This window comes from Vigna unguiculata, chromosome 4, assembly GCF_037176805.1.
Source record: "Vigna unguiculata cultivar grain cowpea cultivar isolate G323 ecotype 2 chromosome 4, ASM3717680v1, whole genome shotgun sequence".
Lineage (NCBI taxonomy): Eukaryota > Viridiplantae > Streptophyta > Magnoliopsida > Fabales > Fabaceae > Vigna > Vigna unguiculata.
The window spans coordinates 41,710,999-41,723,645 of record NC_140795.1 but is presented as its reverse complement, the minus strand read 5'-3'; the positions used below and the strand labels follow the sequence as shown (position 1 = coordinate 41,723,645).

At 30.4% G+C, this 12,647-nt stretch overlaps 1 pseudogene across 1 annotated transcript; it reads right to left on the bottom strand.

Moving 5' to 3' along the window:
• Positions 1-552: 552 nt before the first annotated feature.
• LOC146887215 (uncharacterized) lies at positions 553-2,288 on the bottom strand (annotated as a pseudogene). The gene is made up of 4 exons (XR_014994238.1): positions 2,284-2,288; positions 1,606-2,026; positions 1,329-1,431; positions 553-1,252 (listed from the first exon to the last, which is right to left on the bottom strand). The product of XR_014994238.1 is annotated as an uncharacterized LOC146887215 (transcript).
• Between the last annotated feature and the right edge of the window lie 10,359 nt (positions 2,289-12,647).

The following is a 12,647-nucleotide window of genomic DNA, read 5'->3' as shown; positions in this document are numbered from 1 at the left end:
GTTATAATACTCCAACAATCGTGTCATTGCACTGTTTTTATGTTTTTACTGCACTATTTTTATGTTCAAAATGGTTAGAATGCTTTTAAGTAAAAAAAATTGTCCAAACTGTGCGGGCCAACGGGCCAACGTATATGCGGGCCTGGCCAGAGTATGCGACCCGCATAAAATGTGTGGGGTGGGCCGGGCCAACCCGCATTGTGCGGGCCTTATGCGGGTCGGGCCTAAACGGGCCGGGCCGACTCACATTGCCACCCCTACACAAAACCGGCTTTGTTGCACAAAAGGTTACGTGTGTCTTGAAAATTAGTAAAATATAGGAAAAAGCTTAGGAAGCCACAAGAACAATTAGGATGGTGTGGTTTGTAATCTAAATGATATATAGGTCTAGGAGTTTAATCCCTCGCGAATTGAATAATTTATCTCTAGCTAATCCCTAGCAAAATCATAGCAAATTGCATCATTCCAAAATATTCCATACTTTTTTTACCTGTACCTTATGAAATGCATTTTAACATAAATATAAAATAAAGTAATAAATCTTGCCAAACATTTTATATGAAACATGTCAAATGTTATCACATTCAAAATACTAAAAGTAATGAGCATAATAAAAGTAGTCTTTACAATTGTCAACATACATCATTAAGTTTAAAAACAAAACAAAACATCATCATCATCTTCATATTTTGTTCTCGCCATGTTTCTTGACAGACGGTGGTGATGATATCTTTAAAGCAGGAAATATTTGTGTCTTGAAAAACTCCATCTGTGTTTGCATTTGTGTATGCATTTGTTGTTGTAAAAGTTTTTGCATTTCTACTTGTGCTTGCATTTGTGCTTGTATTTGTGCTTGAAATTGTGCATGCATATCTGCTTGTGCTTTCAACTGAGCTTGCACCTGTTGTGCATGTGCCTCTATTTGTGCTTGTAACTCTATCTGTAGTTGCTTTTGAGATTCAGTTTGTAAATCTAACTGTGTCTGCATCTGTTGTTGCATTTGAGACATTTGTGTACCTATTGCAGTGATTTCTTCAGTTGGAGATGCATGATTTGGATTTGTGGAAGGACCTACAACTGATGAAGATGAACCATTCACATTGATGATGGCAAGTTCCAAGCTACGACCGATACCGTGAATTCTACCTTTCTTATTTTCACCTCCCATTTTCATCCATACTTTAGAATCAACTTTAGGATGCTTTGATACATCTTCTCCATATTTTTCTACCATAGCACTTTGATATGATTCCTATATAATAAATCAATCATTTTGTAATATAAGATTAAATAAGTGAATAAATTCTTACACATGTAATAATACTTACAATGAAATTTTTTGCTTTATTGGAAACATATTGATCGTCTTTTTTTTTTATGAACTTTGTTGTATAGTTCACCATAAGAAACAGACCCATTACGCTCCGCCTCCTGTAAAATAATATGTAATTCTAGATAATGAATACTATCAAAATTCAAATGTATATCAAAATTTATAATAAGTATGTTTATATATATATGATTGATGCATTAATGATATCCACCAAATGTATAAAATATATAAGTATTATTATAAAGTCATAGTTATTACTAGAAAATGAATACCATCTTTTTCAAGTGTTGTCCAAAGCTTATTGACCCTCCAGTGTGCACCATAGCCTCTGACTTGGCAGCCCTATTGTTTTTACCAGCAATAGATTTCTTTTTCCAGTCTTGTGTCATCCATATGTCAATTAAAGCGTCCCACATCTCAGTCCTTATTCCTCTTGGCCCAAAACCTTTTAAGTCTTCTATATTATCTGAGTTTGCTCTTTCTCTTGCCTTTTTTCTTGCCTTAGCTAAAGAGTCAGAATAGCGATCCACCAACAGCAACAACACCACCAATAGCAGCAGCAGCAACCAGCCATTGATGATAAAGTTCCTAGCAATGTTCCATTGGCAAACAGTGGTGGCTTTGGAACTGGTTGGTCCGTTGTTCCTGGACACGAGAATGTTCCCAAGTGGTGTTGTTCCTATCAATTTGATTCTGAGAAGAACAGATTTGAAGTGGATGACTCAGGATTGCCAATTATACTAAGTTTACCCTTTGAATCCAACCCCATTTGGCCTATGCCTAATTTGCCACAGAGAACACCACAATATCAACATCAATCTTCTTCATCAGTGGTAAGACACTTGTTTTTAGTTTCATTTTCCATATATTCATCACATTCTCTTCCCATGAAATAAAAGGATTATTTTTTCTGCATTTGTTATCTCACTTTTCGACCACAGAAAACTGACCCCATTCTCGCATTAAATGAACCCTTAAGCACACTCATAGCCCCTGCAACATTATTGTTGTATCATGTTTAATCATCTTTCAGTTCATTCATGATGGTGACTTCAGTTGTTTTGCTAAATGGCTAGTGTTGTTTAAATCCCTTCTGACTTCTTGAGTTGACAGATGATGAGAAAAGAAAACAACTTGATTGGAAAGTAAGATTAAACATTATCAATGGAATAGCAAGAGGTCTTCTATACCTTCCTGAGGACTCTCGACTCAGAGTAATTCATAGAGATCTGAAAGCTAGCAATGTTCTATTAGACCATGCCATGAATCCCAAAATATCAAACTTTGGATTGGGAAAGGCATTTGAAATTGGACAGAACCAAGCAAATACAAAGCGAATAATGGGCACTTAGTGAGTTCTACTTATACCAAACATAACTTAAAAGTAGGACTTTTGAATGCTTATTTCAGAGTTTAATTATTGAAAAAAAGATGAAATTCCTTGTTATAAACTTCAAATAAGAGAAATTAACAAAGCTTTATTGACTTGCATCAATGGATACATGGCTCCTAAGTATGCTATGCAAGGATTCTTTTTAGTGAAATCTGATGTTTTCAGCTTTGGAGTTCTAGTTCTTGAAACCATTCGTGGAAGAAAAAATAATGGATTCTATGTGTCAGAACATGATGAAACTCTTCTTTTACACGTGAGTAATCCCTATGGTCTTATTAACAAATTATAATCAATACTTAGCAGAATTATAACAGTATCATTCAATACGTGAGTATAGGAACCAATCTCTCTACTTTTCAATCATTTTACTCGCAATGTGATATATAAATCAAAGTATGATAAAAGTAATTTGACAACATTAAAAATTAAAAACACAAATAAGAAGACCAAGTCACATTTTAGGCTAATTCTATATTTGCATCTTGATAAAATAAGTAGTATTTTGTTGTGTCTGTAGTGCAGCAAATAACAGTTAGTGCTCTAACCTCTAACAGTTGAAGAAATGGCAAGCTGGTAGAGAACCAATCGATCAATCAATCACTCCAAATAATCATTTTGAGCTCGATGACGTTGTTGTAACCTCCTAAACCTGGATCTCTTCAAAATAGTTAATCCATTAGGAAACTTCATTCTCTAAACAAACTTTAAAGAAGGTGAACAAGAAATGATAGATGCCAAGCTAATTAACCTGGTTTTAGGAACCGACGAACTCGACGATGCTGCCTTCCCTTCTTCTCAGTATTGTTTTCGTGTTGATCAAAACCCTAACGGTCGCACTTCGTCACTATACACACTCCGACAACCTTCGTAGAGCGAGCTTCAGTGCCTGTGAGCTTCTCAGTACTGTTTCTGCGCTGATCAAAACCCTAACGGTCGCACTTTGTCACTGTACACACTCCGACAACCTTCGTAGAGCGAGCTTCAGTGCTTGTGAGCTTCTCAGTTCTGTTTTCGCGCTGATCAAAACCCTAATGGTCGCACTTCGTCATTGTACGAACTCCGACAACCTTCGTAGAGCGAGCTTCAGTGCCTGTGAGCTTTAGTTGAGTCTTACGAGCTTCAGTGCCTGTGAGCTTTAGTACTGTGAGGTGATCTTCGAAGGTTTTGTTCGAGCTTAGAAAGTTTTTGAAAAATAGTAATGTTTCAAATAGTTTGATTATTTTAAGGTTTCAAAAGATTAAGTTTTACGTTTTATGTTTTTCATTTATTAATTTTTATATTACATTTAATATCATTCTCTTTCATTTGCGGTATACATTAATATTAATAATTATTTTTTTAAAAATTCTTCTAATATAAATATTTAAATTTTAAATGAATTTTAAGTGTATAATTAAATTAAATTAAATATTCATATTTTATAAATAAAATACATACATACAATTTATTTTTATATATAATGTATCAAAAATAATTTATTTCATATTTAAAATGTTTAAAAAAATAAAAAATAAAAGAAAAACATACCATAAATATAATAATATATAATATATAACGATATAAATTAATTAATAATCCTTTTATTTGAATAAATTAACATATAAAATAAAGAGAAGAAGCGTAAAAGATAGTAAATAATTATCAAAATAATAATTAATCATTTCATTTTAAATATAATTAATAAGAATATATATATAATTTATCAAAATATATTGTATTAGTTATTATGTTAATATATATATATATATATATATATATATATATATATATAATAATTAACAAATAAAAGATTAATTTATATAATAATAAAATATATTTTTATAATTTGTTAATACATTGATAGTTTTTAAAAATTTATTTAATATTTTTTTTTAAAATTTCATATTATATTTTTTAATTAGAAATTCTATTTATTAACTTTGAATTAGTAACAAAATCATTAATCATAATTAATTAGCTACAACTTAGCTACCATATTATGTTGTGTTTAATCCCTAACTAATTAGCTACAACTTATCTACAATATTTATGTTGTGTTTAATTCCAAACTAATTAGCTACAACTTAGCTACCCTATTATATTGTGTATAATTCATAACTAATTAGCTACAACTTAGCTCCAATATTTATGTTGTGTTTAATCCCTAACTAATTAACTATAATTTAGCTACCATATTAGGTTGTGTCTAATCCCTAACTAATTAACTACAACTTAGCTACCATATATTGTGTTGTGCTTAATCCCTAACTAAATAGCTACAACTTAGCTACCATATTATGTTTTGTATAATCCCTAACTAATTAGCTACAACTTAGCTACCATATTATATTGTGTATAATTCCTAACTAATTAGCTACAACTTAGCTACAATATTTATGTTGTGTTTAATACTTAACTAATTAGCTATAATTTAGCTACCATATTAGGTTGTGTCTAATCTCTAACTAATTAACTACAACTTAGCTACCATATATTGTGTTGTGCTTAATCCCTAACTAATTAGCTACAACTTAGCTATCATACTATATTTTGTATAATCCCTAACTAATTAGCTACAATTTAGCTACAGTTTTATTTTCTCGCTAATCCTTCGCTAATTAGCGACAAATTAGTGAGCAAAAATTTCCCTCGCTAATTTCCCTCGCAAATTAGCAAATTTCTTGTAGTGACTTCAAATGGTGTGATTTTTAAACCTAACACTAGGTTTTCATACACAAGGACTCCATTTATGATTACAAAATTTGCAAATTGTGTATGAAAAATTATAAAATTCAGAGGGACATATTGTATACTTGGAGAAAAATGTACCAAAATAAAGAGTTAGAGATTTGAGATTGACCCACCTTTCTTTGGTGAAGTTAATAGAACTCTAAGATTGAAATGGAAGGCTCAGAGTGATGCATTTCATTATTTAGCTTACCTCTCTAGAAACTTTAAAAAGAGAAAAAAATCATAATTTACAAAGTAGGACTTAAGAAAAATAAGTAAAAATAAATTTCAACTCTAGATTTGATTAAATGAAATTATATGAGTAAGAATTTCAATAAATAGGAAAGGAATAAAAGAAAAGAGAATAGAAGAAAAAGGAACAAAAGAAAAAGAAAAAAAAAAAGAGAAGAAAGTTTATCTTAGGCCTTTCGTTCTCTAATTGTAGAAATTTGTGAGAAAGGTGTGGAGATATTGTTGTATTTATAAGTAAAGTTCTGCACAAGAACAAATACAATTTGTAAGAGAAATATGTTTTTATCATAATAATTACATTTGGAAGGTTGCAATTGGAAGAAAAGAAAAAAAATCTAGTCAAACTTATCATTTACATTAAATTTGCAATGTCACATGGATAAAAGAATCTTCTTACTTTATTCTTCATGGGTGCACCAAATTTAAGAGAAAAATGGGTTTGACCCACTTATTTATATTGTTTTCAATTGGGACCAAATAATGGGCTTGAGCTCATGGGTTTGTAATACACATCTTGCTATTTTAACCCCTAGTAAACCCAAAATCATGTTTTTAATACAAAAAAAAACATTTCAAAATATTTTTAATACATTCTAACATTTATTTCTTTTGGTTTATCTTAATTTTAATTTCTCTAAGATTTTAGAAAAAATTTATGAATCTTATTTGTGATGGATTTTGCAATAAAATTATCAACAAAATTGAAAAATATATAAATTTTAGTTTAAATTCATACTAAAAATCAAATAAGAAATAAGTATCACTATAAATTTAATAATTTTATACTAAATGAATAATTTTCATTGAAATTTTAAGTATTTGAAAAAATCAACATAATTAGGTGATCAACATAATCCAAATCCATTGGACATTGAATTTTCTTTACCTTGTAATTATGATTAGGTAACATGTTAATTTTTTGGAAACATCTCTTTCAACAACGCTAACAATTCTGTTAAACTTGTATTAGTCCATCAATTTCTTACTTTTAAACTCAACAATTTCAAACTTGTCAATAATTGTGTAAAGTTAGCGCATCTTGGATACAATTTTATCTTTGAATTAGACTTCAAAGAATGATATGAATTAGCTCTTCCAAAATTTTCTTCACCAACATTAGATACCATGTTATCTAAATTATAATTTCATTCATTCTTCAACATATATTTTTGTTTATGACATCATAGGCTTATTTAATACTTCTCCATGTCAAGTTCAAATTGTATAATTCCTGACTATAAAAACAGGTGATAATAGATTTTGTCGAAATCCTAAATTATCTGATTTAAACAATGAACGCAAGGATAATAATATGTCTTGTTCACAAGTCTTATGTGTTCTTGAGCATATTTAAAGAACTTAATAACCACTTTTTCATAGTCTTCACTAACATGACATGCATTCATCCAACTTTGATCCATAGCTACGTTGGTAACAAACTCCATCATTCTCACATTTGTAATTCTCACAAGGTCTAGCTATTATAAATATAAATTTTGACTGTTGGTAAAATTCATCAGTAATTATCATGATTTGGTCTTCTTCTTCCTCCTTTTCCTCTTCTTTTTCCTTTTTTTATCATTTTTCTTCTTCCTCGTCCTCGTCGTCCTTTCCTCTTGGCTTTTCTCCTCTTTTACTGTCATAGTTGCCTACTACTTTTGGCTCCTCCTTCTCTTCCTTTTTCTCATCCCCTTCTCTTCTTCATCCCCCTCCTCCAACTTTAGCTCCACCGTCATTGAGCCACCACCATGCCTCTTCCTCCCCCTCCTCTTCGTCTTCCTCTTCCTCCTTCTCTTCTATTTCTCACTCATCTCCTATTAATATATAAAAAAATCTCATCAGACTTGACAGGAAATTTGTTGCTCATTTTACTGACAGATTTACAAATGAAAAAATTCATTGGTAATAGAAATTACAAATTAATGACGAAATTGAATGTTGGATATATTATCGAAAATATTCGTCAATAATACAAATTATAATTTACTAATAGATCATATTAATGAATTTTACTGACAAATTCATTATCGACAAAAGTATTCATTAATAATTTAAATTCTAAAATTCATTGGAAAATTTGAGTTTATATATATTTATTTTTTGTCAGTAAAAATTTGTCGATAATTCTAAAAATTCTGTAATAACATACAATGTATAATTTATGATATGATATGATGAGATTCCAAATAAGCTCATATTACACATCAATTAAAGTTTAACCTTGGTTATGTACGTTGAAATCTTAAAATCCAACAATTTTCATCACATAATTTTTTTTATTAAAATAAAAATAAACGTAACATCATACTAAATGTATGATAAAAAATTACATCAAATCAATTATGAAAACTATTTTAAATAAATACATAGAAACCATGTATTGTTCCCTATAAATTTATATATTGTTCTTCATTAATAAAGTCAATATTCAATTATCATTATATTTTATGAGTTCTTTTATTTTCTAGATTTTGAGAATTTTTTTGTCACTTGTTAATTTAATTGCTTTGGGTTTGTGAGATAATTCAAAGTTTTCAACAAAAATATAAAATGTAGAAATTCTTTACCGCAATCTTTCAAAATAAACGTAGACATATCGTTTTTGAGATTTTAAAATACGTGTACAAAATGATTATGGATTAAAATAAATATATAAATAATTAAAAAACTGGGCCCCACTTGGATATTGTCATTCTAAATAAATTGGAATGTAATATATTATAAATGAGTGGCCACAAAAGTTTTCAACGCAAAATAAATGTGCTAGAAAACATCATTTTCACTTGACAAAGATAAAACGTTATTTTCTATACAATAAATTTTATATTTTAATTTAAAAAAGAAAGTAAAATCTTCTTCCTTTACGAAAGTTGGTCTCGTGACAAATTTCTTTTGTTAATCACACACACAATCACAAACAAATTATATAAAAGATCCAAACAACATAAAATATTACAATAATATATTTATGTGTTTTTTATAGTGCTCAATGTAGGTGAAAATTTTTATTTAACTTAGTCTATTGTATGTGTTAGCAAATTCAATTTTGAATAGATTTAACGCAAAATATTTACCCTACTTATTTAGCCATATGTTTACCTTAACATATTAGGCTCCCTCAGTCAGAAATTAAGCATATTAAGTTTTATGAAAAAGATACAATGAATTGTGATGTGATCCTAATATGTGAGTGTGGACCTGAAGTTCCGTGTGATAATATTAATACAACAAAATACCTATCGGTGGAAAAAGGTAGGAGAATCCTATGACGTGTGAATCATCACATACCGTAACAGGTGTCCACAAAAAGTTTTCAACAGAAAAAGCATCTTTCAGAAAACTTTTCAGAAAACATCATTTTCACTATGAATATATCGAGAATAGTTAATAGTTCAATAGTTAATAGTTCAAGTGTAAGTAAAAAAAAAAGTTTTACATCGGATAGAAAAGTCAAAGTTAAATACTATATAAGAATAAAGATCCATAACAATATTGTCTTAAGATTTTTGTATAAAAATAATGTCTAAGGTCTTATATGTGTAAAACTAATGTCATATAACCATATAAAACCACAATCTCTCAATAACCATAACTATAATTATATACCATATATATGATGAAAATATATATAACCTATCAGACAATAGAAAATAACCTTAACACTATTTTGTATTGTTCGATAATATCTTGAATATTTTGAAAAGTTTTACACTGACGCCGTAAAGTTTTCTACACTTATGAGATATTTAACAAGAAATTAATTTTTTTTTATTTTATAGTCGATTCTTCTCAAATAATTGTATATTTTAAAATAAAAATATATGATTGGTTTTGCATGAATATTTACTAAAATATGAGATATTTGTCTCTCATCACTATTATCAACGGATGGGAGCGGTATTTGTCTCTCGTGACCCAGTTTCAACAATTCATCGTACCGAAACTATATAAAAATAACTTAATGTGTTGCAATTGTTTAATGTATTTTGGAATAAAAGAAATGGAATTACTTTGTAAATGAAAAGATAGATATGTTAAGGATATGGACTTTCGTTATGTTTGTAATCTTTTTCAATATAGGCAACTTAGTTATTTAACTTTCTGGACACAATAACATTGATATCCTTCACGAAGGTCGAACGTTTATAAAATATTGTGGAGTGCTTAAATTTGCTAAATCATGCATTGAGAGATAGAAAACAAGAATTAACACAAAATAAAGTAAGTGGTTAGCACAAGTAATACAAATAAAATTGTCAAATAAACTTTACCACTTCTTACGTGTTTACACTCAATTCTCTCGTGTTTCACTTTTCAAAATGTATTCACTCTCTCTCAAATTCCTATTTAGCTTTTTAAAGAATCTTTAATCAACCCAACAAGAATTTAATATTAAAGTGAAAGATCTAACAGATCTAGCTCGACTTAAGAGATCAAGGAAAGGAAAACTCTATGACAAAACCAAGGAAATTTGAAGACAAACTAAAAAGCACCAAAATCAAGAAATGGTTAAACCAAAGAGAGTAAATTTGTGACAAAACTAAGACTATGACAACGAGAATATCACTTTTAAAGACAAAATAATCTAAATAGTGTATTTAGAACTACTACTAGAAATGTGAAACAAAGTGCTCAAGCTAAATTGTGATGATCAATTCAAATTCCCACAAGCAATATTTTCAACAATTAAGCTCAAGGTACATTGTCCTCACAACACAAGAATCCAAGGAAAATCAAACTCAGAGAAATGATGGACAAAAGACTCAAACAAAGTTATGAATCAAGATAGATGACTTATATTGACAATAAATTTGCCCCAAAAATAAGTACCATATACACCATGGATAAAAACCATAACAATGTCCATACTACCACAAAAAGCAACAAAAACCACCTTAAATAGAAGCCTAAATAGTAGAAAATATCACCACAAAATCATGTCAACAGTTAAACATGAATAAAACAACAACAATTGATTGTTGTTCCAGGTCTCAAATCAGCACCAAAACCAAGGGTAAGACAACATCAACTTGTCACCAAAACAACATTTATTATGTTTGTTTCCAAATTAGCAGAATCCACATCCAAACACAAAAGAAAAACTGTGTTGTTCCAGACTTGAAAATTGTACTTGTTAAGCCACTAAAAATCACCAAAAGTCACCTTAAGCATGTCTCTGTGCACATAAAAACAAACATGAACAACAAACTCTAATATCAACTGATGTAAGTCTCGTTTCAAATGATTTTAGGGTGGAAATCATCTTCGACAAAAATGGGGATGAACCCTATAATAAAAGAGGGAAATTGGGGACGTCGATTCGAGAGATTTCGGAATGGGAGGAAGTCACGCCACTTGAAGGATATTCCAAAATAATTAAGGAAGATTCGCCACTTTGAATCGAAGATTCAAATATAAGGATTGATGGTTCGAAGAAGAACCTCAAGACTTAAGAGAAAAACTCAAATTTTCTTTTACTCAAATATGTCTTTTACAAACAAGGTAGCCCATTATTTATAGTTCGAGGGTAAGCTGAACTAAAAAAAAAATTAACACGCCTAATCACAAGCAACAAATCTAAATGTGTGGGCCTCCTAGACCTCGTTCGCACTCGCTCCTAACGCCAAGTGCCACCTTGATAGGAAAAAAGGATGGCCTCTAGAGCTTTGGCGGTGGGCGCCCTTCTACTGGCGCTGGGTGTTGTAGTAATCCAAAATATATTGTAACAACAATAACTGATTATAACAATTACTCGTTATTAAGTTTAGTTCTGTATAAAACCTCTTGTATCATTTAGTTTTTGGTTAATGAGAAATACTCTCTATTTTTCTCCTCTCTTTCTTTGTTGTACGTGTGTTTGATTAATTGTGTCAATCATTATCTCATTATAGTAGTGGTATCCAAAGCTCACGTTCAAACAAAAGGGTTGTTTGGTGTGGTGCATTTCAGAAAGAAATCACCAAGGGGTGAAATGTAAAGTTTGTTGCGCGTATTGGCTTTCATGGTTGCTGAAGGGTTGATTCTTGGTAATTTGCCTTTGTTCGATGACCAAATATTATGAGGATTGGTACGTCAAAATGGAGGCAATTCTTGGCTTCCAAGAAATGGATGAGATAGTAAAGAAAGGGTTTCAAGAACCCTCCAAGAATGCCACAGATGAAGTGAAGAGTGATACAAAGAAAGTAGAAGATTAGACTACTAAGCCAGAATGTTATTGCATCAATGTGTGTGTGCTTCCATCTTTTAGAAAATTTCCAAAGCCACGACGTCAAAGGAGTTATGGGATATTTTGCAGAAAACTTATGGTAATTCTGGGAAGGTAAAGAAGGTTAAATTGCAATACTTACAAAGACAGTATGAGCTATTGTGCATGTTAGAACAATAGTCAATTGCAAAATATGTTAGAATACTACAAGTGTTGGTTAACTCTATAAGAACGTATGATGAACTAGTGAAATGCACCAAGATAGTGGCGAAAATACTCAGAACCCTAACACCTCAATTTGATCATATTGTTGTGAGGAGTCTAAGGATCTTGAGATGATGTTCGTTGAAGAACTACAAAATCTCACTGAAGCCTCATGAACATAGATTAATTGAGAGAAAAACAGGGAGAAAAGTGTCGATCAACCTTTCCAAACCAGAGTTGATCATCAAAGATTTAGAGGTCGTGCTCGTAGAATGTTAAGACTTTGGCAAGTGTACCAAGTCGCGCAAGTAGTAATTAGTAAGACCGGGATATCGTTTCCCAAGAGACTCGTGTATACTAAATAATCGTGCAATTAATAATTAATTTAAACTAAAGAATGAATCCATAATTTCAGTTTTTGTACATGAAAGTAAATTTTGCATAAACAGGTAAAAGGTGAACTTGGATATTTGAAACTCTAAAATATGGAAAAGACTAGAAATGCAATGGATTGATATTGTTGGAGTTAGATTTCATCGACTTCACTCTGA